Source organism: Lynx rufus, unplaced genomic scaffold (genome assembly GCF_022079265.1).
Source record: "Lynx rufus isolate CCGP_SWC_20201006 ecotype Redwood Valley unplaced genomic scaffold, mLynRuf1.p SCAF_2, whole genome shotgun sequence".
NCBI classification, from domain to species: domain Eukaryota; kingdom Metazoa; phylum Chordata; class Mammalia; order Carnivora; family Felidae; genus Lynx; species Lynx rufus.
In genome coordinates, this window is record NW_025814834.1 from 36,400,395 (window position 1) to 36,427,686 (window position 27,292).

The 27,292-nt window shown below is 37.2% G+C and overlaps 1 protein-coding gene across 1 annotated transcript in view; it reads left to right on the forward strand.

The window, feature by feature from the left end:
* Positions 1 to 27,292, forward strand: part of SATB2 (SATB homeobox 2) — a 188,014-nt gene that overhangs the window by 153,950 nt on the left and 6,772 nt on the right. The window lies entirely within an intron of this gene.

Here is a 27,292-nt window from a genome sequence, read left to right on the forward strand (position 1 = left end):
TGCTGCAGTCTAGAATCAGTAACTTTTAGGAAGAAATATTAACTAGGTAATATCCCAAGGTCTGACCCCTTTGAGTTTGGCCACAAATTTTTGTAGGTTTTGAGATTTGTCCTATTGTCCACTATCACAGTCTCAAACACCACCAAAGAGGACCCTGCAGGGTTTCTGTCTGAACCTCCTTTTGTGTAGCAAGAAGAAAGCAGGAATGCATGCCTGTGTGTGTGGAATGGAAGAGAAAATGAGGAGAATGAAGGAAGCATGGAGTGTGTTTCTTGATCAAGATATCAAAGGAGAGGTGGTCAAGGACTTGGCAAAATGCTCTACCCTGAGGTCTCCTTGACTCCTTTCACCTCAATTCAATCTCACATGCCTGGAGGAGAAGCCAGAAGTCAACGGGTCCATTATATCACTTATCATCCCAATACTGACATCTCAGTCAGTGCTTTCATGCTGTCATTGGTCATTTTCCAAAGTCACAGAGTGAATTGCCCAAATGATTAGACTCATGAATTCGTACTAGAAGCACCTGGAAGCAGCCTCTTAACATGGTCACAGTGAACTCAGAGCAGGTGGGTGATAAGAATACACAGCTAAGTGGTGAAGCCCGCTGTCCTGGTCTTAGACTTGGGCTGGGGGCAACTCATTCCCTGGAGGTGAGCCCCAGGGCTTACCCTTCAGGACCCACCTTCCCCTTTCCCTGTCCTGTCCTTTCCTGGCAGAAGCCTTGTCCAAGCACCAGGGTACCTTCCTATAGATAATTAGACAAATATTCTAAGTCACACAAAGCAGTGGTTTTTAGATTTTGAGATTTAGTAGAAATTAAAATTAAAGAGGAAGCCAATAAAAGTTCACCAACCTTGTCTTTTGAAAAATACATTCACTTGAAAAATTCAAGGGAAGCTCCAATTTATTATCCATATCATTTTATAAAGTAAACTTTTTAATGTCAACAAATTAATTAAAAGGGTAGCCTCAGAACAAAAAAAAATCTTACAAACTATATAAATTCAGTCATATGAAAAACTTCCTGTCACCCTTGTTTTTCTTGTTTTGATGTGAACTAGTCAAAACTTCTGTGTTGAAGCAACACAGGCCTAGGACTAGCTTCAGGGAACTACCAACTTTGGACTTTTCATTCAGTGTCCGTCTTAGTTCAGTCTAGGTGAAGTAGAAACAGAACAGAAGTGAAAAACTGATTGATCGTAGACACTTATTGCATTCAGTTTTTATCATAAGATAACGGAAATTTAGAGAAATTTGAGATAAAAATTCTAAAACCATTATAATTAAGGATCTCCCTTCATTTGGGTGATGATTCCTATACACTTCTTTCTCCATTCTTTGTTCAGAAGTTCTCATCTCTATGAGGTCCCTATGCTTAGGTAGCTAAAAGGATATTCAGTATAATATTCTAACTGACCAATTTGAGTAAAGTAAATCTTAGAAGCAGACCGCCAATTGATTTATGAGTTTTATTATCTTTTATGTTAGTATGTCAAAACTAGAGTGTGCTAACAATATTTAATGACTAGGAAAGAGTCAGCTTGTAATTTTCCTGTAATAGCACTTCGCAGCTATTAACATTAAGTTCTGATATCACTAAGAGAATTCACTTATTTTATAAAAGGCTATTCCTATCATTCAGATCTTAGCTAAAGAGTTTACAAATAAGGTAATTTTCTCTGCATTGACTTTGTCTTGGCCATTGATCTTGATCCCATAACTACTATAAAACTCTCCAATACATTACTGTTTTGGTTTTGTTTTTTTGTGTTTTTTTTTTTTTTTGACATCGTTCTAGTCTCTCAGTGACACTGCTTTGAAATCCTGCATTTGTTTGTCAGCAAAATACAAAACTTTGGATTAATTTTATATTACAGTCATGGTATAAAAAAATGAAGAAAAATAAATGGAACTAACTGGCAGAACTCCCGAGATTGGAGAATACAGTTGGCACAGCTGCTGTGACTTAGGAGGGACTGTATTTTAAAAGATTTCAAACTACTAAAAATGTTTATATTTATGAAAAAGCTAAGCCATTGGGCCTAGGGCTATGATTCATTTGTGCCTTTATATCAACTAAAATTTTAGGGAAATATAATTATTTACATGTTTGGGGAATTTAAAATGCATACATAGGGTAATGCTAGTTTGGTGATGTTACACTTTGTCTAGGCAGAAAATGCACCATCACTAAATCGTTAAGTATAGGTGAAATCAGTGATTATGAAGAGCTCCTGATATACTAAAATCATGCAGAAGTCTACTCCACTTGTGGTTATAGAAGGGTGCCATTTAAATTTCTTTATGAGTAGTTAGGGTATACTATTCCTTGATTTTTCTTAAATGGTAAAGATATGACCAATTGTGCATAATTACCCACGAGATTAGTCTGTTGAATTAGTGCCTTATTGATGTACTAGATAAAGGAAGGAGCTTCATATCAGCATTCAGTGCTTTCTGTGATGTGAGAAGTACCTTAGAATCTGAGCCTCTTTGCTCAAGGAAGTGAGGACATTTTTCTTGTCATTTGTTTGCAAATAGTTTACATATTGATAGTCCTATATTGCCTGCAGTTGTGTTTCTTTGTTTTAAGCCACAAAAGGTTTTAACATTTTAAGCCTACACTTCCACATCAGGAGATTTGACATAAAATCCAGCTTTTGTGTAACAATGCAGAAAATTCAGATCTGACCCACTAGGCCACTTGGCTGGAGCTGAGACTCTTCTACGCAAGACACACAGTCACTCTCCTGCTGCAAGATCCCCCTTGCTCACACTGTGTATGTGCACACACATCCTGTCCACTTGATTCATTTAGACCTTGCTCCTGTCATGTCTGCCCCGGTAAGGCCACCTTGCCTCTGTGACTCCAGCTCTACACCCAAAGGTGCCAAACCAAAGCTGCACATGCCTTTGCCCATGGTTCTGATTTCTTCCATGGTAGCCATTATATATTTTTATAATTCTATATATATTTTTATATATATATAGAATATTCTATATTCTATATATATTCTATATTCTAAATATTCTATATATATTTTTATAATTCTAATACCTAACAGAATCCTTTGCATGTTTACCAAGAGATGTGTGTTTGATGGAATTTTCCTTCAGAGAGGAAGCTAGGTTATAGCTGAGATCAAATTAAGCTTGGGGCCATTTAGGGGTGCTGTCAGCCCTAAGGCACTGTGGTTCTAGAGAAGTGAGGTTAGGAATCTATACCTCTCCAGGTGAGGTTCAGCTTTGATGTCATATGGGATTACCTGTTTTCTTCATATTCTTTCCAGTATTCTAAGCCTCTTCAGAAACTCATTTAAATCTTTGCTGTGTAGGGGCACCTGGCTGGCTCAGTCTGTGGAGTATGTGACTCTTGATCTCAGGGTCGTGAGTTCGAGTCCCACACTGGGACTACTAGAGATTACTTAAAAAAAAAAAAAAAAAAAAAGTCCCTGCTGTGTAAAAGGTCACTTTTCAAGCCCTGAACACATGTTGTAAACGAGATCTGTCCATCTTTATCATGACCCTCAGGAGGGGTAATATTGCTTTAGGGAGTGAAAATGGATTCTTGGAGAGCATAGACATCTTCACTTTACAATAGTTTGTGGCCCTCCCAAGGGACACAGTAAATAAAGAGATATTCAGCATATCCCTGAATATTCCATGAAGCAGGGGAGATGATTGGGGGGTTGGGGGAATGCCTAAGAAGTTTCCTTCAGTGGTTAATAATGAAAAAAAAAAAAAAAGATTGTGAAATACTGATATACATAATGTTTTCAGTCCTTGTATAGATATGGTGAGAAGACCAATATAGGTGAGATGACATGGGAAAGTAAAACATTCCATGAAAAAGATGAAATAAATTCCACTTTTTCATTCCAAAAGGTCAGAGACAAAATTATTTCTTATGGTTATAGTGATTTTCCCCCTAGTGGTTATTATGACCTGAGGCCCTATAGTGAATGGATATCCTCAACTTAGAATCAAAAACTAGTTAGGTCAGGGTATTCTTTATTACCAACTCCATTTTACAGTTGGAAAGACTAGAGCGGAGACATTGAACCTTGCTCGCCAGCTGAATGAAAACACAGGCATTTTTGGCATCCAGTGTTTCCTCTGACCACACTCCCCCTTTAATGCAGAAAGAAGAAAGGACATTGCTCATGCTATGACTAGGTCACTGAGTGGGGTTGATTGGGGAACATTTGCCAAATTGTTCATGTCTGTGTAGTTTGTGCTTTATTGCTTTATTATATTTCCACCACAGTGTTTCCATGGCTTATTTTGTAAGTTCAGGAATTCTGAGCTTGCTGCTGTGTGGTTTCCTGACAAGGAATTGTTTTAAAATTCCATGCAATACACTGAGTAAGAATATGAGACCTGGTGGGTGACAGCTGACACCAGTATTGTACCTCTGCTTGTCTGGATTGCCGCCCACTCAAGAGAATTCTCAGCATTTTCGAAGCCAACAATCCCTTGTCATTGGTATTAACCAGTGGTTCTCAACCAGCGGTGAATTTGCCCTTCATGGGATATTCGGCAGCATCTGGAGACATTTTCGGTTATTATAACTTGGAGATGCTACTGGTATCTACTGGGTGGGGGCCAGGAATGCTGCCGTCTACCCTGCAATGCACAGAACAGACCCCTAAAACAAAGACCTATCTGTGAACAGTGTCAGTAGTGCTGGGGTGGGGCCACTCTGGAATAGATAGACCACTCATTGCCTAATACCATAAGATAAAACAGACAAACAGGCAAAACTATAAGTACCTATGAGGATGATTCTGTGTTTCCTGTATTAAATCCAGGAATAATAATAACAATGAGGATGATGATGGTGTCGGTGATGGTTCTGATTCTTCCTTGGCAGCAGTTAGCCTTTTTGGGTGTGAGGCTCTCAAAATGTGAGATTTGTATATGTCTTCTTTTAACCTTATGGAAAACCAAAGAGGAGGGTGGTTTTTGTCTACTCTCACATGTAAAAAACTGGAGCATAGAGAAGTTAAGTAACCTGCTCAAAGTGAGACCTTAATTCTACACTTGTCTGACTTGTATCTGTGTGCTGGAAGGAACTGCCAACACGCAGCAACCAGCATCCCCTGAACACATATTGTTAGGTGTCTGGTATTAGGCAAAGCCGTTTATGTATACCATTTAATTTCTAAGCATTCTACTGAATAGATTTAGTTTTGTGAGCTTTCTTCTTTACGGGAAACTTAACACAGTGAAACCTATAACTTACTAGTGTGATGTCACAGAACTGATGTGACTGAAATTTGCAGTTTCCATCAGCTGTTTTGAGATAGCTTTATTTAGAACATGAATCTCAATGCTAATATGTAAGTGTACTTGAAATCTATCTTTAAGCTGTGTGAATTCAATCATGCCTTTCTACTCCGTCTGTATGGGCCATATCTTGCTTTCTGAATTTGCTTCCAAAAGAACAACTTCTACAAAATAAGTAGGCTAATTAATTAACCAGTTAAGGATGTTTGCAAGTTCTCTAGCCAGGTTGCTAGAATTTCTCCCCTCTTGGGTTCCTTACAAGCTGCTATTCAAGGGGTGCTAAGGGCAGCCCAGAGTTCTGAAACCCTACTGTAGGCCTGAGGACAGATGAACATGAACACTCCACCATTTTTAATGACATATTGCAGCAGTTGGTTCTAAGTAGGTCCTCCCTTGGGAGAACTTTTGGAGTTTCTTAACATCCATGAGGAGCCACACTAACTTTTTTCATATTAACATTATGTCATCCTGCATGTATTTATTCAACTTGAAGAGCATTTTTTAGAAGTTTTTATTCATTTATTTTGAGAGACAAAGAGAGAGAGAAAGCACAAGCAGGAGAGGAGCAGAGAGAAAGGGAGAAAGAAAATCCCAAGCAGGTCCCACACTGTCAGCACAGAGCCTGATGTGGGACTTGAACCCATGAACCATGAGATCATGACCTGAGCTGAAATCAAGAGTCAGATGCTTAATCAGCTGAGCCACCCAGGCATCCCTCAACTTGAAGAGCATTCTAGCTTTTTACCATGTTCAAAGTTTTCAATTTGCCATTCAGGAATATAAAGAGATTTGAAGGTCATTTGCAACCAATTTTTTTATTCTAGATAAAAGGACATTTCCATCTTGAGACCATTTCTTTCAAAATATAGTGGAAAGGTTTCTTTTAGCAATGATGTCAGAAAGTTGAAGAAGCTCATTAGAGTTGGTAGCTAAGCGAGTAGATTAGACATTACCTATGGCTTTGTTCTTTTCTAGAGGTTTAAGTAAGTTCGTTGCCTGCTTTTTAAAAGTTTCTTAAAGTTTTGGTTTTGTGTGGTGTGTGTGTGTGTGTGTGTGTGTGTGTGTGTGTGTGTGTGTGTGTTGCAAGACAGAAATTCTGGCTTAATTTTTGGAGATATATTAAGGGAAATTGACAGTGATAGAACTTCCTGAAAATTCAGATGTATGGGCTATGAATGTAGTTAGGTTTCTCTACACCTGGAACTGGAAATTCAGCACTCATGGAAATTCATGGGCTCATCCTCTCCTTTGCTATCCTTTATATAACACACCTCTTCCCCATGTCAGATTCCTTCTGTTGTCAAGCTTTTCTTTCCCATCGCTATCTGGTTTATCACTTATATTTTTATCTATTTTATAACTTCTATTTGCTACTCACAGTTTCTCTGAATTATCATTCTGCCTCCTCAGAACTTCACCTGCCCATCCATGATCTCTGCTCTACCTCCTGAGTTTTTTCTATTTATCAAATCCAGCTTTTTTTTTTTGCCCACTCTATATTTACTACCACTTTAAAATTTCATAACAAGAGAAATTGACTGGTCCACCTTACCCTCATGAAGGCAAACTGTCTTGACATTTCATTTCCAAATAGTAATACAAGTGCTTAATTTAGAAGGCACTGCATTTTCCAGGAGGAACTCTGCTTGGGAAAATATTAGAATAAAGTCAAAAGAATGGGAAGTAGAAAGCTAACTGGCTATATACCATCTGTACATGACCTGTGAATGGGTTGCCCTTGGGCCAGAAAGTTAGAGCCTTTTAGTAGATCACGGCTCCTATGACCCTGCATTTATCAGAGTAGATGGTTGCAGTAATGATTAACAAGTCTCATATGAAATTCTGATATCAAGGGAGATTTATATGACTTTTTAAATGTGAAATGCTATAGACATATAAGCAGTAGGAAACAAATGCCTAAGATTTATTTTAAGTTCTGTGTATACCAAAGTATTATGCCTTTTTATTTTATTGCAGTTTGTCTTACATTTATCATGTGCTTCCTTCCATGCGTTCAGGCACTGTGCTATAGATACTCATAGAAATTAAACGTAGAATTTTATAGTAATCTGGGTCTTCCTGTTTATGTCTTTAAAGTGGGTTCAACAATTTACTAGGCTTATGATTTTAATAATTGGAGTTAGCTTACTGCTTCTCATTCTTTGTGGGGTTGTTCTAGTGTTTTTGCCAAGCAGAGCTCTCCCTATGAGTGGCTGAACCTTAATAACACACCGCCTTCCAAATTAAATGTCCAGGGTTAGCTACTGGTTTGAAGTGAATTGTCAAACAGCTGGGTTCCCCTTCTTCCAGTCTTTTCCTGCCCTGTGGGGACATAGAGAACCTTGGTCTCTGTAGCAGCTTGCTCTTCTATGATTGCTATGTTTCTTTAAATACTAGCCTAATTTTGATATTTTGCATTTTTCAGAGGCAGCACAGTCCCTTCAGCTCATGCTGTTGGTTATTGATACAGCCCTTATTTTTTAGATGCTGAAACTGAAGAGAAGGCACTTTGCCTAACACTGCTCAATAGGTAAAGGGAAGAAAAAGGATCGCCCGTGTCATTTCCATTGGTACAATAGCTCCTTGTTGATACAAGTGTCTGCAGTGCTCACACTCAGAAACCACTAAAAGCACTAATGTAAATGATCTCTGTGTCTGTTTTTTTCAAGTTTTGGGACAGCAGGATTCTCTTTGTACACATTGTCATAGTCTTTTTCTTCTGCTGCTATTAAATGAAATGAGGTATAATATAAAACCTTTAGCACCTTGGCCAATAATTGATGTTCTTATAGGAAAATAAGACTAAAGATAATACTTTTGAACATAAAGCTTAGTTGTCTTTTTAAAAACATTGCTATGGCATTTGTTAGGAGATATTCTTGCTATTCTACTAGCCAACTCATTGTGACTATTTTTTCCTCCCTCCTTTCTTCCCTCCTACCCTCCTTCTTTTCTTTTCAATAATCTGAAACACTTTCTTTCTTTCTTTCTTTTTTTTTTTAATCTGAAAGAACACGGGGCAGTGGCTAATTTTGTGAAGGGACAGACTGGTTAAATATGAGCAATGTGGAGCAGACTGAGAAAGAAGGAGACAAAATAAATAGCCTAAGGTAGTGTATTGGAACACATCCTCCCTTCTCCTCCACCTGCAAAAAACAATAAACTTAAGCTAACATTAAGGCACTTGTGGATATCGATATGTCATTGTTTACACTTGATCTGTGAGAAGGAAAATACATTCCTTTATACTTCCATAGATATCTAGCTAAGTCTGGCTTTTGGTAAAGATGATTAAAATTGTTTGATAAAACTGTTTTCAGGCCTCAAGTTATAGATATGATTGAAAAGTCTGGCTATTTTTATTCTCACATTTTTACTTATTTATTTAACAAGTATTTGTATAGCTCCTTCAGCATGCTAGGTATTAATTCTAGGCACCACGTGTACAACAGTGAATAAAACATATAAAATTTCACACAATATTGAGCAGTTTTCTCCTTCACCCAGAGTTGCATTTTTTTAAACAGATTTCATTTTCCCTCTGGCTACCTTAACTTAATTTAGAATTAAGACTATGATTTAATGGGATCCATAGGTTCTGTTTCTTTCTCTGGTGTTGACTTTGGGTACCATCTCTTCAACTTTTCCATTTGTTTCCAGAATGTACTGGATAACATATTTAAAACATGTTTAGCTTCTCAGAGATGATATTACCTTAAAAAAAATGGCTTTTTGAAAGTATCAAAGCAGATTTTCTGAATCTATTCTCTAGAGTCTGAAGTGATTTACATAGTTCTAGAAAGAATTATATATGTAGATTAGTGATTGAGTGGCATTTTACAATGTGGTTTTGGTGGAAAACGAATGGATAATACGATAACCACTCCTCCTTAATTTCTCCTCGACCACACAGACACACACTTCTTTTTTTGCCTTGGTCATGTTCATTGTCTCTGCCTGGGGCGACTTCTCCAAGTAACAACCCTACTGGCAGTGGGGTGTGGGCTAATTCATTGTTAGTACTTGAACCGAGTCCTTCAACTGAACCGCTCACTGGGCATGTGTTGATAAAGCTGTGGTCTGTGGAGTGTCAAGTGTCTCTTAATAACGAGCTAATGTGGCATAAAACACATACAGTTTTAGGAGCCTGCTTCACATTTTCTCCTTAAATTTTCTACCAGAGTGTTTCTCATTCATAGGTAATTGTTGGTTTGAGAGGTATTCATCATCTTTACAGAGGAAACAGGTATGCACATGTGCAGAGAAGGGCTTCCCCATGTGGATGAAATTCTCCTTATTTGGTCAGAGCAGACGTGCTCATTTCACATACTCTGATTTGGGCCTAATCACTCAAACAAGTTCATAAATCTGGAAGGCAGTTGCAGCTGAAGCAGGGTATGAGGGTGGCCAGGAAAGCCCGGTCCCAGTGGCCTTTTTGAGACTAAGAGGCTTCATGCTGGGAAGCTGATGGAACTGACAAACTTGACCCACAGATACACTAATACAGCCATTTTTACAAGATTTTGGGCTGCCTGATTCAAAAATATTTCAGTAGAAAGTAAAATATCCAAATGAAAGTTAGATTTCTTTTAACCTCCTTTTCTTTCTTTTGAAACATAAGCGATATAAATTGTCAAGGAGCTTATCCGAGTTGATCGAAACCATGGCTCTGCCAGAAGCTTGAGGAGAGGGGGCCCTGGACCGACAGAAGAGCTGGATGTGGATTCCAGGGCCACCACTGGAATTGGAGCACTCTGGTCTTGCAGAGACCACTTAAGTTTTCTGCAAACAGCAACGATCCCAAATCTTTAGGATTGAGATTTACATGAGAAGGGGATTGCATGGAAGGCACCTGAGAAATAATAATGGTATCTGAGCATTATTAGTATGAGTAATACTACTCAGAGAGAGAATTCTACTCAGAAGAGTAGTGAATAAGGGTATAATTCTGCTCAGAAGATTTCAGAGTGGAACCAAGGATGATGTCAGCATATGATTCTGTAACTAGCAAGACACGAGAGCGTGCGTTGCCTCTGTTGTGTACACGTTGTACACTTGTTTTGGGGCAAACTGAGAAACTCCGAGCTGTCTGGTTTCACCTGATCTTTCTACATTTCCAAACTCTTTTTAAAAAGTCATTATAAGTTGCTTGAAAGTAAGTGAGACCTTTTCTTCTCAGGTCTGAATACAATCCCTTCAGGGATTAAAAAATGCAATTGGAGGGGCACCTGGGTGGCTTGGTCGGTTAAGCGTCTGACTTCAGCTCAGGTCATGATCTCACGGTCTGTGAGTTCGAGCCCCGCGTCGGGCTCTGTGCTGACAGCTCAGAGCCTGGAGCCTGTTTCAGATTCTGTGTCTCCCTCTCTCTCTGCCCCTCCCCTGTTCACGCTCTGTCTCTCTCTGTCTCAAAAATAAATAAACGTTAAAAAAAATTTTTTTTTTAAATGTAATTGGATATTACAAACGTAGATTGGTACTTTTTTTTTTAAGCTTAAACAAGCCAAAAGACCACTCTGCTTCTGCATAATCTCTGGGAGTTCTGCTGTCCTTCTTATCTTGCAACATGTTAGGATCCACAGAGTTGTGAAGATGCCATGCAGTGATGATGTTTGAGTTTCTTTGGTCTAGTATTAAGTAAGCATCTGCCACATCAGCAGCTCTGTACTGGCCTCCAATGGACTCAAACAAGGGAAATAAATTTTATCTGATCTTGAGTTGCTTAAAGACCAGCAGGGAAAAGAATATAGACTTTTGCAGAGCAGGCTAGGTAATGATATGTTGAGCAGAGATGCAAAATTCTCTAAGATCTTAGCATACTTTTTAGTGGGTCCTTCATACTGAAAATACTAATGGGTGGTTTTCATGTAAGTGACTCAATTCCTACCATCACTAACTGGAATTCTACCTCTTTCCCTCCCACATATGCAAGTAAACAAGGGTGAAAGTATATATGATTAGTGTCGTTGTAGAAGGAATATAGAATCAACTCTAATTTACCAAAAACAAAAGACAAAAAGTAAAATGCTTATAAATTTTGCTCTTGATGGTACCAAATTATTTGAAGTGCAGGTCACAACAAATGCATAAGTGATGGCCCCATGATTGAAAATCATAGGGTTAAGAATTTGATGATAAATACAACCATTTGATTTTAATTTTGAAAAATCATGATGTCTTGCTTAGTACATAATGGTAGAAACAAACAAATTCTTTATTTGAAAGCAGGGCCTTCTGGTTATAATTTTTTAAAACACATTTAAAATAGATGATTGGGATTTGCTTAAATCTGAGTGTAGTATGGCATTAAAGTAAAAAGTTCTCAAAAACTTAAAATATTTCTGTTTGTGTTTGTTACCTGCCAAGACTACCTATTCACTGTCTCAGGAACTAGAGCATCTTGTAAAGAATAAAAACTACTTTCTATCTCTGTTTTCAGTGAACTGTTTTGATAAAATGGGTAAAAAGATACTGTAAAGCAAAGGGCCCTGCAAGTGGCATAGACTCTAGTCACTGGGACTGGGCATGTGACCTTGGATGATTGGTTTTATCCCTTAGTTTTCTTCTACTTTTTTGTAAACTGTTATAACATGGATTAGGGGATCCCAAAGACTCTTTCTATCTGAAACACTCATTCTATGAGTTGATTTATTTATTTCTGATTCCCATTTGAGTTTTTTAATGAAAATGTAGAAAACAAAAAATAAAACCATATCACTCCTGGGAGGATCAAATGCGTTTTGGAAAAACAAAGTAGCAACAAAATAACAGATGATGGACACCTTATATCTGCTCAGAAAGATCCAGTTGACTTTCTTATGATTCATAGTTATAGCAATTGCAAGAGAAAGCCAGCCACTGAGTTTTAAACTATTGTAACCAAACCTACCTACCGTGGCTTCTCAGCTGTTTCTGTTTAGTGTGGAAATCTAATGTGGCTGAAAACTACTGCTGATTTTTATTAAGTTGAAGTCTGGAACTTCCCCTTGTAATGATAGAAAAGCACAATTTCAATTAAAGGAAAACTGCCAAAGTTCTGAAATTCATTTATTTTATTATTACTCAGTTTAACCCTAGAAATGGGAGATCAAGCAAACTGGATAGATTTGACAGTTCTGAGGTCATAAGTTCAATTTCCTCACAAGTTGTTTCTAGATCTAATTCACTGCAAACCATATAACCCTTCACCTTTTGATATGGAGTCTCTTATTGAATTGTGTGTCACATCAGGATCATCCTAATCACTTTGGGGCTAGGAAGATGACAGGTAAGTAAGGCCAGGCAAAGGAGCTCCAGTGAGCAAGTCTGGGAGGCAGAAAAGGGACAGGTATCACTTTCTATAGCAGACTCAGAGTGTGCTGGAGTAGGCTTGAATTGGCTAGCAGTGCTGATTGTTGAATTTTCAGGAATTTTCAAATTTTGTCTCACCTTTAGTAGAATGGAGCTGGCCATGGTGGGATTATTCACACTATGAGAACAGGCAAATGATCCAACTGGGGCTTTTTTCTCTGGAGAGCCCATTGTTACACATTTACTAGCACAACACTGAAGAGACTCCAATTAACTTTTTTTTTTTTTTAAAGCCCTGTGGATATCCATGTATTTATTTTTCATAAAGACATACCAAAAAAGCATTGTATGAAAGAAAGGTATTTCCAGAACTGAATGGCTGATTGATAGTATACAGCTCACTTGATCACCCAGATATAAAAAACAGTTTGTTTAGACAGTCGTTGTTTCTACTCTTTCCCCTTCAACAGAGTTAATTTCTTAGATGTGATAAACTGAACGCTTTACTTCAAAATGGGAAGTTAGTTATGTTGTAAAAGGTACTCTAAACTTATGGAGCTGAAATCCATGATATGAGTTCCTAAAGAAATACATATGGATATGGAAAGATCTTCTTACTTCTATTGTGATCTAAATGAACAGAATGTGCTAAAGTGAGCATATAGTATATAAGTACGATATCTACATGCAAATAATTTTTTAAATATAGTTTTTCTCATTTCAGTGTTTGGACAGTTTGTCTCAACAGTATACTCAAAGTGTGGGAAAAGAAGAGTAGAAAGGAGTTATGGTGGACAAATGTCAAATAGTTCCATGTAAGGCATGATTTAAGGGATATACTCTTGAAAGAAATCCTCATTTGAGTTTATGCATTATGTGAAACAAAAGCCTCCCAGAGAGGTAAAGCTAAACTAGTTAAGCAGTGTGTGTAGTTAATACAGTCATGTACTTAATAATGAAAGGAGAGAAGCAAACTGACGAATTCTTTGGCTTGTAAAACACATCTGGATCAAATGCATTGGTATGTTCTATCAGTTGATGATTCTTTAATATATCTTCATATTAGAACTACTGATGTACCAGGGAAGAAGAAGTTTTCTTGTCATTTTATTTAGAAGAAATCAACCAATTTATTTGGAGCTCCTAGAACAGACGTATTAGAGACAGCAGGCTGTACTTTGATGGTCCCTACATACTTGCGTATATGAAGCAGAATTGTACAATACACTATGTGAACATGTCCTGTCATCTGTGTTCTGTGTTGCCATTATTCACATATAGAATGTGTATGTAATCAGTTCCTATTTTATGTCGTATTCATCTGCATTTGCAACATTTCAAAGACTAGTCTGAAACATCTTGGCACAGATGGGAAATGCAGAGTTGCTTTATAAGTTCCAGAACTACAAAGACACAGATCTAACATGTGATATTAATAAATAGCTTGGATGGGGGGGGATTAAAAATTAGATTATTTATTTAGAAAGTTGAAAGTCTTCATTTGTGATCATTACTCTGTTCTTGAAAGGAAATAGGTGCTGGGTTTTGTGTTTTGTTTTTTTTCTCCCATCCTCACGTTTCCCTTCTCCCCCTTCCTCATGTTTTGAATTAAAATCTAAAGACAGACTGAAAGAGTGTATATATAACTGCAAGAAGGATGTGGTAAATCATGGCAGTGGTTTGTGATCTCACAGACATGGTGGTGTCAGGAACTAAAGACCAAAGGCGAATCCTCAGCTTCCAATGGATTTACTAGAAATCCCTTACCCTTGTAGCATATCATGGATAATAGCATATCATGGATAATTACATTTTTACAAACGGTAGAGAAAATCATTTTGACACACACATAGTATTTTCCAGCCAGACCAGCTTTTCAATCTTTTACAGCTTTCATGCATTAAGGCTCGTATTTTCTTTGTTTATTTTTAAAATATTATCATTAATAATAGGCTTGTTCTGTGGTCAGCCTCTGAATAGAAGACACTGAGGAAAACCCCTTCTTCCCTGTTGCCCCAAGTCAAACATTCGATACCTTTTCCTTTGTAGAAGTTTGTGCTCTTCATGTTTTTCATTAAGAAAGTTATGGCAGCCAAATTTTCATGGAGATTTTTAGGAGCTTTGGTCATTTTTCAGCTTATTGCTATGTGTAAAAGAATGAATTATGTTTAGTGGCAAATCACTGAAAAGAAAAAAAATTAAAAAAAGTCATAGAAGAAATACTGTCATCGATTTCTTTCCCACTACTGTGCAGTGGAGTGAATTCTGACTGGATAAACCTAGAAAAGGTCATCCCCATTAACCACTCAGCTGTATCAGAAGTCCAGGGCACAGAAAACATTGGGGGACAATATTCTCCTTTCTTAACCCTTTCGGATCAAATGTGGTATTTCATTTTGAAAATGAAATCCATTCCCCTGAGGCCTTCAAAACTTTAATAATACACAATAAATAAAATCATATCTAATAACTCAGTGGTTTCATCTGGCACCACCATCATCTTCTAGATGTACAGCAACTGCAGAAACATAAATACTTGCAGGCCTCGAGCGCCCAGTTTCTATTTGCTAAATAAACTTGGCTTGCTTTAAATTCCTCTGTGTGCAGTCATTAATACAATCCACTCTGACAGCATTTAATTAAAGTGCTTTTCTCTATTAAATTCATTAAAAGTCACCCTCCCAACCCCCCCCCCCCCCCGCCCCCAAGTATAACTGCTTTCCAGATGCTGAGTGGCAGGGACCTATGAGCCTCACTTTAAATAACTTCTCATTCCTCTTTGTAAAGTGTTTATTACATTCAATTTAGAAACTGTTAAATATGGCTTAGAAAGAAAGTCAGATTCCGGGACATGTTCACCATCCCTTTAGCAATTTTTTGAAAAACAAATGTTAGTTTAACTCCTCTGAATAAGCATCTATTATCTGGATATATATATATATTTTTTTTTTTTTTTTACACTCTGTCAACACTCGTAGGCATTTAAGCTGGGAGGTAATAAAGATATGATTTTCCTCTCAGGGTTGGGGAATTTGCATCAGTTCTAAGCAGGTACTTGGCTGGAATATCTTTGCCTGCAGATTCAGGGAGAGTGAGCGTAACCGTCCAGTATTAATAGATTATTGACAGTTTAATGTCTTGGCACCTACTTAGCCCATGAAGTATAATAGCCAGGAAGCTGTCTGATATGAAAGCAGTCAATAGCATTTTCAATCAAAACCTTTCAGTTAATTGCCGGTTGACCTTAGAGATTTCCTTTAGGTAATGCTGTCTTTAGTTTAGACCAAAAGGCCCATATTGATTTGTAGAGTTTATTCAGAGATGATTATTTAATACCCATTCCTCCAGTATCTGTGGTAAATTTTGCCTTTTCTGTGTCTACCAAATGAATTGTCTTTTGGCAGTGCTGTTCACAAATATTCCCTTTACCAGCTCTACTTTGAAAATATCTCATTAAATCTGTTCTCTTCTCAGAAATAGAAAGTTGAGAATCTTGAGGGAACACATGATCAAGTATTTTAATATGATAAGAGAATTTTGATACAATTTTTTGTTCAGTCTGGAATTATAATTCCAACAGAGACCCTGACAAAGCTAAAAACTATACTTTTAGTAAGGGTGATTATGTAATACCTTAAACACTACCCCTTAAAACAAAAAACATTCTTTAGAGCCGAATGCTTTTTGGTCTCCATAAGTATCAGTGTGATATCAGCCTTATATTTAGCTTCTAGATTTTCTATACTTCCCTGAGTTAATTTTAGTTCAATATTTTTATTTATTTTTTATTTATTTATTTTTATTTATTTATTTTAATGTTTATTTATTTTTGAGAGAGAGAGAGAGTGAGAGCCATGGGGGGGAGGGCATAGAGAGAGGGAGACACAGAATCTGAAACAGGCTCCAGGCTCTGAGCTGTCCACACAGAGCCCAATGTGGGGCTCAAACTAATGAACCATGAGATCATGACCTGAGCCAAAGTCAGATGCTTAACCAACTGAGCCACCCAGGTGCCCCAGTTTTAGTTGAATATTTTAAAAACAAATTTTAACAAAATCTAAAATAAGCCTACCAAAGCGGGTAGGAAACAGCAAAGGCAGTATCTGGCTAGAACTTTAAACCATTTGCCTTACTTTGGATTGTGTGGTGTTGGATCTACAAAGATTGAATCAAAGTGGGGACAAAATTATAGACTTTGAATTGATTTTTGTTACTTTTTTTGTTGGTTCTTCACACGTGAGTTAATGTCATTCATTATACTCCAAAGATCATCATTTTCGTATTTAATTAAAAAAAAAAAAAGACCTATAGTGCTTTCAGTAGTATTTTGTAGATAGGCAACATTCTTTCACATTTCACTCAGTTAATAGCCATTTTTGTCTCAGGCTTTTCTTGTGATACATATGATCCGTTTTAAAGCAAATACACCTAGTTTTTGTCTATTCTTTTTTTTTAAGGTTCCCCTTCTTTGACTTTTGTATGGATTCTCTCATTGCTATTTGCTGTTTTCCCCTCTAGCAACATTTTTTTTTTTTTTTTTTTTTTTTTTTTTTTGCCATAGAAACTGCTGTGGACCTTTTGAATTCTATTGATAGTAGAAATATTCTACAGATTGGGGAGGAGGAGAGTGAAGCAAACTGATGAATATATCAGTTTTGAGAATAGTAACCCACTAAAGGTATATCTCTGACTGTTAGTAATTTTCAGATGATTTGGGGGAAATTAAAGAACTACATGAGCCACTTTATGCTATTGTTAGCCATACAAAGTGTATTGTGAATTTAATGCGTTACTACAAACTATTGGAATTCAACTCTTGTCAGTAATAACCATTTTTTAATGAGTGCCTGTGTGAACTTGCCCTTTTTTTCCAAACCCTTAGAGCTATTAGATGTGTTCCAAATTTTAAGAAGACTTTTGGTTTGTATAACCAAATTGGCTATTACCAATACAGACAAATTCTGGACATTTTAGGATAAAGTTTAGGTTTCAACTGCTCACTCAAAACACAGTGCCTGACCCTGTGCTGAGTGTGTGCAGATGAACGTAACACAGACTCTACCCCTAAGGAACACATAGCTTCATGGAGAGACAGGTACAAGGACAGATGACTGTAATACAGTGTGTGAATACAGAGAAAAAAGCACAGGGGGCCATGTTTGCCCTTATCTGGTGAGCAGGAGGAGCCAGAAGGCTCCCGGGGAGTAGTGCTATTCAGGGTCCCTTAGAGAATTCCTCATGAGAGGAGCTTTCTGGGTAAAGGGGACATGAGGAAGTCAGGGCACAGAGATCAGAGGGACCAGAGGGTGGGGCTCCAGCTTTAGAGCACTGCCCAAAAGGTGAGGGTTGAACAAGGACAGGAACAGGAACAAAAGCTAGTCAGGTCACAGAGCCCTCTTGGATGTGCAAGAGGCCTTGACCCATCTTACAGTCACTGAAGGCCTTTGGCAAGATGCTCTGTTAGCCATGGCAGGTGACCTACCGGGAGGAAGTTGTAGTAATTCAGATAAGAGAGATTATAAAGGACAGAATAACAGCAATGGGGTACATAGAAGGAAAAAATAATCCAAGAACTGTTTAAAAGCAATAATCAACAGCACATGGGATTGACTAGATGTGGAATTTCAGATGAGGGGGAAGAGTCAGCAAGAACTCTCAGATCCTGGCTGAGGCAACTTGGGTTGAGGAGGTCTTAGGGCACCAGCTGAGAGCATTAATGATTAATTCCCTGTGAATGTCATTTGTAAGTATGTTTGTTTTGTACTGAGTTTTCAGCTATTAAACTAAGTCCACCTCTAAGCAAATTCACATTTGAAAGTATAATGATTTGACAGTTCTCGTGTCTGAGGGTGACCTACACCGAGGTAAGCAAGTGTGTTTAGGAAAGCTAAGGCCATGTGACACAGAGACAAGACTGGAGTTGCTTTGTGAATCTGGGTAGATAAGGATGCTGCATGACTGGCTTCTGGAAATATAATGGTTCCTCCCTAGCTTGGAGACTGGAATTTTCTTGTGGGAAAAGGAATTGCCAATCTAGTTACTTCGCCCCAGGGAATTAGGAACTGTGATTTCTCTTCCCAGTGACCATCCTTGGTATTCTGGGAACAGATTTATTTTCTTGAGGAAACCACTGTCTAAATAAGAGTGCCTGGTCCTGTCTGTTTGCCACCTCTCACCCCATGTACTTACCACAAAGTTTAGAAGCAAAAGTTTCCCCATACCTGGTTTCAGTTAGTAAGATCATTAATGTGGAGGATGTAAAACCAGTGTCCTCGTAATGGATTATAAGTGGTTTAGAACTTAAAAGAATACTCTAGAATTGACCTTTGGGAAGTTTTACCTCACATCATTTAATTTTTCCATATTCTTTTTCTCTTGAAAGAAAATAACACCAAGGAAAGCCAATCTCCAATGAAATTAAATAAATGAAGTTGAAAACTTAAGGTGTCCGATAAGCTCTCATTTGACACCTTTTCATGGGTAAACCACAAGGCATTTTCCGTAGAGATCAATGGCCTCCACGTCACAGTCTGAGGAGAAAAAAATCCCTCTTTGATCATTTGACTTTGTTTACCCAGTTTGGACTTTAGGGTATAATAAACCATAACATGTCAGTGGTGTGGTAATGCTAGATATTTTGTCTTTTACCAGAATGGTTGATTATAATGCACTACTTAAGACTTGCTTTCTATAAAAGGAATATTTGTACTTTTATGTGTTTGATTCACACAGTACAGTTTTCTCAAGTCCTGTTATTAAGTGGTTACATTCAGAAAGCAAAAAATATGCTGAGGTAGTATTTTATTGGCAAACATCTAATATTTTCACTAACCATAACTGTCAGATTGTTCTGACTTCTGAGTGCCCCAACTGTAAAAATTATACACAAAATGTGGCCTATCATAGGATTCTAAATAGCCCATGTGAGGCCTCAAGCACATGGATTACCTTCTCTCTTCTTCCCCCCTTCCCCCTACTCGTTAAGAATCTAATCCATACACCCTCTCTCCATAAGTAATTTAAACCCTCTTCTTTCAGAAACTGGAAAACAACATAACTGCAGTGTCACGAGTTGTGTTAACACATAAATGCCATCACAATTAAGGAGATTTTTTTTTTAAATTTTAAACCAAGTCCTGGCTGAACTTTGTCAGGAAGAATATCTCTTTTTTATACCAGCAAATTTTGATAAAATTGGGTATGTGCTTTTTCAAAATGGTACACACAAAAAAGGTAACAATCCCTTTATAACCCATGCAAAATTAACATTTAGGAGAGGAACTTCTCCATAATGTATTCTAATTTTTCCCAACCTCTTTGTCTTTACTTTTAACTCTACACTTGAAAACTTCAGTAGTATCTTCCGCCATTTTTAGTGTCATTTTTATACTTCAATTAGACATTTATTCACACTAACACGAATTTGTGTTAAAACTTTCATTTAAACAGAACATAGTTTTGCATGTTTCTCCATTTACCAGCTAAATAGCAGTAAGCATGTTTGTTACATGTTAGTCTCAGGGGTTGTGATTTGGGGGTCAGAGCTCAATTTCATATATTCATTTCCTCCTCTGAAAAATAATTGCAATGGTAGCCATTGACATTGCGAGATTAATTTGTTGTATTTAACAAATGAGAAGTCCAAAAGATAGTAAGCACTTTGATAATATCAAAATTACAGGATTTAAATAATCATAGAAATTTGACATATGACTACCAAGCTGCATTATGTAATCTGTATGTAAGTCAAGGAAGAGTGAGGCTTTATTTCAGTTTGTTGGAAGTGGCTTGAATTTACTCTAGTGCTTTACCTTAGGAATCATTCTGTAAGTCTTCATTGACATAGTCCTTGGCTGGCTACATGGTGTCTGTTCTTGCAAAGTACGTCTGTTCTCTACCTTCATTTAACTTAACCTGTTTTCACTTAAAAGGAATCAGAACTCTGCTCTGGTTAAACTTATTGGTTGATATTTATTTATCTGAAAGAGTCTGTAACCTTTTCTTTTAAGCTTACCTTGAATTTCTTTTAAAAAAATCAAATTTCAGATCTCCCTGGGTCATGTATTCCTGGCATCTGATGAAGTTGTTTTCATTTGGGCTGCATTTTACTTTACCTGAGACTTAGTTTAAGAATTTTAATGGATTGTTTTTATTTTGAACCCTTTGCACATCTTTTTCTCTTGGTCTTTTGCCATTGATGAGGTATTATGAATTTCCAGGTTGGTTCTTTTAATACCATTATGAATTCTTGGTACTCAGGTCATCCTAACTTTTACCCATTTCAATTAGTTACCCTCGTGTCTTTAACCTGACTTAAGCTCCTCTTTCATTTGTGCTGGTGCAAAAGCCACTCTCTCTTGATTATACCAATGAAACAAATCATGCATTCATTTAAAAATCAGAACTCCAGAGGTAACTGCCAGCTCTGGTCACATCCATGCTACTCTTATCTCATTGTAACTCAAATATAAGGTCTCTAAAGACACTTTAGTACCTGTACCTTGAATCTGGTCTTTAAGAGATAGACCTTCTCTGTGAATTCTTAAGCTAAGTTTTGTGTTTCGAGAAGACATTGTGAAAAGTAGTGGAGGTGTATGGGAACAGGGAGGAAATGAATGCTCATGAGTGTCAAATGAGATTGGGGTAGATGGGCTGGGAGCTGGTTTCTCCCAGGCAGAAGGACACATAGTTGTGGACTGGACCATCCTAAAGAGTTCGTTCTTCCTGGAACCTCTCATGGATTATATCTGTCACGTTTCCAGAATGCTTTGGGTCACGTTTGGCCCTAAATGAGCAAATAAACTTATTCAACAGGTGATAATGATGAAGAGAAAGATATCATTACCATTAGGTTCAATATATGGCCACATCTTACCTTTGTTGGATTCTGACAGGAGAGATGATTGTTTTGTATTGGTGTGGTGTCTGTTTGAATGAGAGAGTCATCTGGAGCCTGCTTCATTTACTCTCTGTCAGCTCATCTCCTTATATTGAAGAAGCAGCTCACCCAGCCACCTCTTCAGTGTTTGCAGATTCTGGCCACTCCCAATAGTCATATTAATGACTGCAACACTCTTCCCCACCACTCCCCGCAAACCATACCAGAGTTGTTGGTATAGTTGTTCTCAATTTGTTACCAAAGAGGAAGTGATATAAGCCAAAGGCTGTTTTAAGAACTATGCTTCCTCCATCCCCTAAGTTTATTTTAACAGATTATTGTGTCACAGCGTTTTTATGCTTTTATCTTTGACCAAAGTGTTTATTTTGAGAAACAATTATTAAACTGCATTAAAAACATACACGATGTTCCAATACCATCTTGGTTACAATATTAAAGGAAACGCAGACTAAGGCTGGATGAAATTGAACACATATTTCCATGTCAAACTTCTTACCATTTTGCTTGTTTGTATTGATTTCTCTTGACGTGGTCTTCTTTTATTGAGCACCACTCTTTTTTTTTTTTAATTTTTTTCTTATTCCCTCTCTTTTTTTCTTTTAAATCCCTTTCCTATAGCTGTATGTGCTAAGAGCAATTGTAAAAGGAAACCAACTTATATTAAACCTGCCTGGAGTCAAAATGTAATCTAACACCTGTAGTCTGCAATTTGTCATCACTTCATGGATACTTTTTTTTTTTTTTTTTTTAATAACAGATTTCCTGAGTTTGACCTTAGGATACTGTATAATCCAAAAAAAAGCAACAAAACTAAACCATGGTTTTTAATAAGTCTTATAATAGTGTTAGGATGTGAAATTACAACCGTAAGAGTCAACGCAAGTCACATCATTTGAAGTTTGAAATAGTGCTGAGTTGTGTATCTAAAAGAATGTTTTGCCTGTGAAAATGTCTTTGATAAAATCAAGTGACAAATCATAATGCACATGTAATTTCTCTTACACTCATTCTCTAAGACCTTCCTTGGTGTCTTGGCTCAAATAAGGATGTTTTTTAACTGTAGGGTACATTTTGCATTTTATATTAAACACTTTCTTTTCATTAGGAGAAAGACAGGGCTATACTGAGTGTGATTCATATAGTTCAGAGTTTTTAAACTTTTTTGGTCTCAGTATCCCCTCTCACTGTCACTATTGAGGACTCCAGTAGTAATATATATCTATCAATATTTGCCACGTTAGAAATTAATTCTGAGAAAGTCTAAAATGTTAATTTAAAAATGATTGTAAATAATATATGTACATATGTGTAAACAAGACATTTTAATGAAAAATAACTGTGTATGCAAAACAAAAAATGAGAAGAGTACCATTGTTTATATATATTTTTTGCAAATATTTTAAATGTCTGGCTTAATGGAAAACAACTGGATTCTCATAATTGCTTCTGCATTTAACCTGATGCAATATGTGGCTTTGGTTGGAGTAAAAGAAAGTCAAGCCTCACACAGACAAGTGATTAGAAAAGGGAGGAATATTTTAATTTTTTTTTTTAATGTTTATTTATTTTTGAGACAGAGAGAGAGCATGAACAGGGGAGGGGCAGAGAGAGAGGGAGACACAGAATATGAAACGGGCTCCAGGCTCTGAGCTGTCAGCACAGACCCCAACGCGGGGCTCAAACTCACGGACCATGAGATCATGACCTGAGCCAAAGTTGGACGCTTAACCGACTGAGCCACCCAGGCGCCCACCCAGGCGCCCCAAGGGAGGAATATTTTAATAGCCTCTCCAGGTAAATGTGATATTTTTCTTTGGTACTACAGGAAAACTTTGCCAGTGGTAGTGTCCTAAAAGTTTTTAAAAATCAGGGGTGCCTGGGTGGCTCAATCACTTAAGCGTTGGACTCTTGATTGCAGCTCAGGTCGTGATCTCACAGTTTGTGAGATCAAGTCTCGCATCGAGGCTCAGAGTCAGCACTGTCAGCACAGAGCCTGGTTGGGATTCCCTCTCTCCCACTCTCTCCGCCCCTCTCCTGCTCTCACATGAGAGTGTGCTCTCTCTCTCCTCAAAATAAATAAATGTTAAAAAAAGTTAGTTGCAAAGTGGAATGTAAAGTCATATTGATAAACTTTCAGACTTTATAATTCATTGGTCTGCCTTGCACTTTGAATGGATCTTTTACCTATTCGTGATTTTGTAAGGTCATGCATTGGTCATTTGGAAGATAATCTACCAGATGATGCAGACCTTCTAAATGCTGACACATTAGTATGACATATTTTTAAAAATTTGTTAAATTGCCACCAATATCATCAGGAGCGTCTTTAGTGTTGGGAGCTGTTAAGCTTATAGTAGCAGCTACATGTTTTCCAAAATTCTAATTTTCACTTGAAAGGTCAAATTTTATCATTGGCAAAAGTGCTACCAGGTTATTTTCTTTGAAGTGGCAGGATCACTTCATTTTTAAGAAAACGTGTGCCAGATACTCGAGTTTGAATAACCATAGTTTGTCTGTTGTTCTTTCAAGTAAAAATGATATTCCATGACAAAGGTGTCTTGATTAGCTCGCATATCACATACTCACACAAGCACTCTTTCTCGCGACAGCCATCTCACTGCAGTTGTCTATAGTTCTCTATGTGTACTTCCCCTTTCCTCACACAAACTCTTAAAAAGGGGTATACTTGGGTTAAGATTTAATATAATCAATAATATATTACTGCATCATCAAGGACATTCTTAAATGAAAGTGGCATTTTTACTGTGTGCATATGGCAGTGAAGACCTACAACCACCAGCACAGTTTGGTGCCATTGACTTCATTTATTTCAACAGGCCAGCGGTTTTCCCACCCTTGCTTTTGTACCATGAGTACAAATTTCAGCATGACCAAAACAAGCAAATACGGTCTTCGTTTTGATGTCCTAGACCTCTTGGTGGGGAATCAGGATTTCCCCAGCGGTCTGTGGATCACATTTTGAGAACCACTGTTAAAGCATGTCTTCCTAAAAGGATCCCAGGCTGTGCATATAGAAGGTGTCACCTTGAACGGATCTATGACTATGAGAGATAATTCCACATGACAGATGCTTAAAAGGCAACTTCCGTGTGTTAGGTATCATGTTAAAGAATGAAGAGGTATGTAGAATATAAGTGAAAGAAGTAAGAAAACTTACCGGTAGACATGCCCATTTGTAACTCTAAATCTTTGGAGTGAAAAGTACAGACAGATCTCTGAATTTGTTGCTAATTTTTATAATAAACATAACTGATAGAAAAATACACAAGGCATTATACTACTGATTCTTACATCCCCCTCTCATTGTTTAAGGGTAGTTATTATTTACAGGAATCCTGCTTATGACAAGCACTCTGCTAAGTACTTAGCATGCATCATCTCACTGAATCCTCATGACACTAGAAGGAAGATTTTACAGATTGGGAGGCTCAGAGAAAGTAACTTGCTCAGAATTGTAAGGCTAGTAAGCAGATGTGCTTTTCAGGGTAAGAACTGGATTCACAACCAAAACTTTGTGACCGCCTCCCCCCACCCCCCAAGCTCCTGCTCACAATTTACATATCATGCCATCATTTGGGTTATATGGTGCTTAATTTTTTTTTTTTAGTGAAGGAATGGTAAAAAAAATAATACATATTTTCTCTCAGATACCCACTAGATATTTGTCTATAATGAATAACAGTTTATTTACTTTTTAACGTAGTTTTGCTAAAATGGAACAATAACAAGAAAAATAATAACAAGTTATGCAAAATAAGAATAATAACTGGTCTGAAGATAAGAAAGAATATGGAGTTAATCCAGAAGAGCAGAACAAAGACATACTGACCACTTGCTGTCTGCCAGACGTATGGTGTGCTGATATGTAGCTCAGAACCTAATAAGTGAGATAGATGTATAATGGTTACATTAATATTTATATTAGTTAGCAGTCATTAATGCTAAGTTCTTCCCACTGAATTTTTGAGAAAATTAATTGTCTTAAATGCTGATTTGGGGGAAAAGGGAATATTAGGGGGTAGAGCTAGGTTGTTGAAACTTGAGATGAATATCTCCATTACATGATATTTTATATATAATCTATTCTTTAAATAGCACCACTCATTCATTTATTTAACAAATTCTACTTGAGTTAGGCACAGGGATTTTTCAGTTGTTCCAACCAATTGTTCTCGTTGCCTGTGAAATATATTTTCTCAGGACTTTTAGTGGAAGCATGTTTTCCTTTTTTGGATCAAATATTTTATATTCTGTTGTCATAGATGAGGCAAATTAGACAAGTAAAAATAATTCTGATATTAACTCAAAATAAATGGAGACAAAAGTCATCTTGTTCGTGTTCTCATCTCCTGTTGTTGAGCATCACCACTTAGGACCTGAAGTTCTGGGTAAGGCTCAGTCCTCTGGGTAAGTCTTGTCATAGAGAGGTGGATGTGTGCATCTGAGAAGCTTCTGTTTTAACCTGTTACCACCCTGGATCAGCCACCCTCTGCAGTCACCTTCCTAATAATTTCTCATTTTCTCTATATAAAAAAGACCACAAAGTCTTGGCTTATTATAAGTAATCCAGTTCACCCCATAATGATACAGTGAATTATATACTTTCCTGAACTTAATCATTCAAGATCTCACTTCCTTCCCTGCAGGCAAAAACCATTATATTTTACACATGGCTCCCAGCTGGTTTTCATTGAGGCCTTCAAAACCTATTTGAACACTGAGAGGTTTAAGAAGAGCTGCTTTATCTTTTCTTGGTAGACTTTTGTCATGGTACCATTTTGTCCTTGTGTTTTCAAACTTTTCAGTTTTGAAGGCAGAGAAACGACATGTGCCCATATTATGGTTGTGCTTTGTCATGGGGCTAGGAAATTTGGGGTTTTATTTTGAAATTGATGTCTCCTTTGAATATATTTACAACTTTTATTTCTTCATCACTATCTTTATGTCCATTTATATACATGTATGTCATATTTCAGCCTAAAGAGATTTCAGCAAATAAATAAGAAAGAGTTTATTAGACTTTTAACTTTCTGTTTGTTCATATCCTATCCACAACTTATTCATCAACACATAATTGTTGGAGATAGGAGTATGTATTTAGAAAGCTTTGTAAATTAATACATGCAAACATGATAATATGATAGACATTCCATAAATACTTGATAAATCAACATTTTTTTTTTTTTTACTCTTTTAACCCAGGGTGGATTGTCTTCAACATAATTCCTTTTAGACATGATAAGCACCTCTGAAGAAGGTGCCTGAGGAAGGCAGCCATCAGGCAAATGTCAATTAACTATTCTCTTGAAGACAGAAGTACCAATGCATCCTTCTGGTTGTTTTATGATAGTGTTGCTATTTGTGATAGTCTGTTGAAAGTCCAGAAATATATTACAAGCTGAGGTTTTCTTACTTAGTATGTGACTGTATGAACATTTCTCTTTTCTCTAGTAATAGTGGCAGTTTCAAGCTCTACTATATTTCTGGCTAAATCAGATTATGATTGCATTTCATTGTGAGGGCATCCCGTCATCTTGAGGGTAGAATGCAGAGCCTTACGTGCTTTGACCCTGGCCACCTGACAGTTGTCATTTCTCTCTAGCATAGGGCTTTTCAATACTACTTTCTGTGATGATGGAAATGTCCAATATGGTATTACACAATGCGGTAATCAAGCACGTGAAATGTGGCTAATGTGACTGAGGAACTGAGTCTTATCTTGTTCTGGTTTTAGTTTTAATTAATTAATGAAATGTAAATAGGCACATGTGGCTACTGGCTGCTGTACGAGGT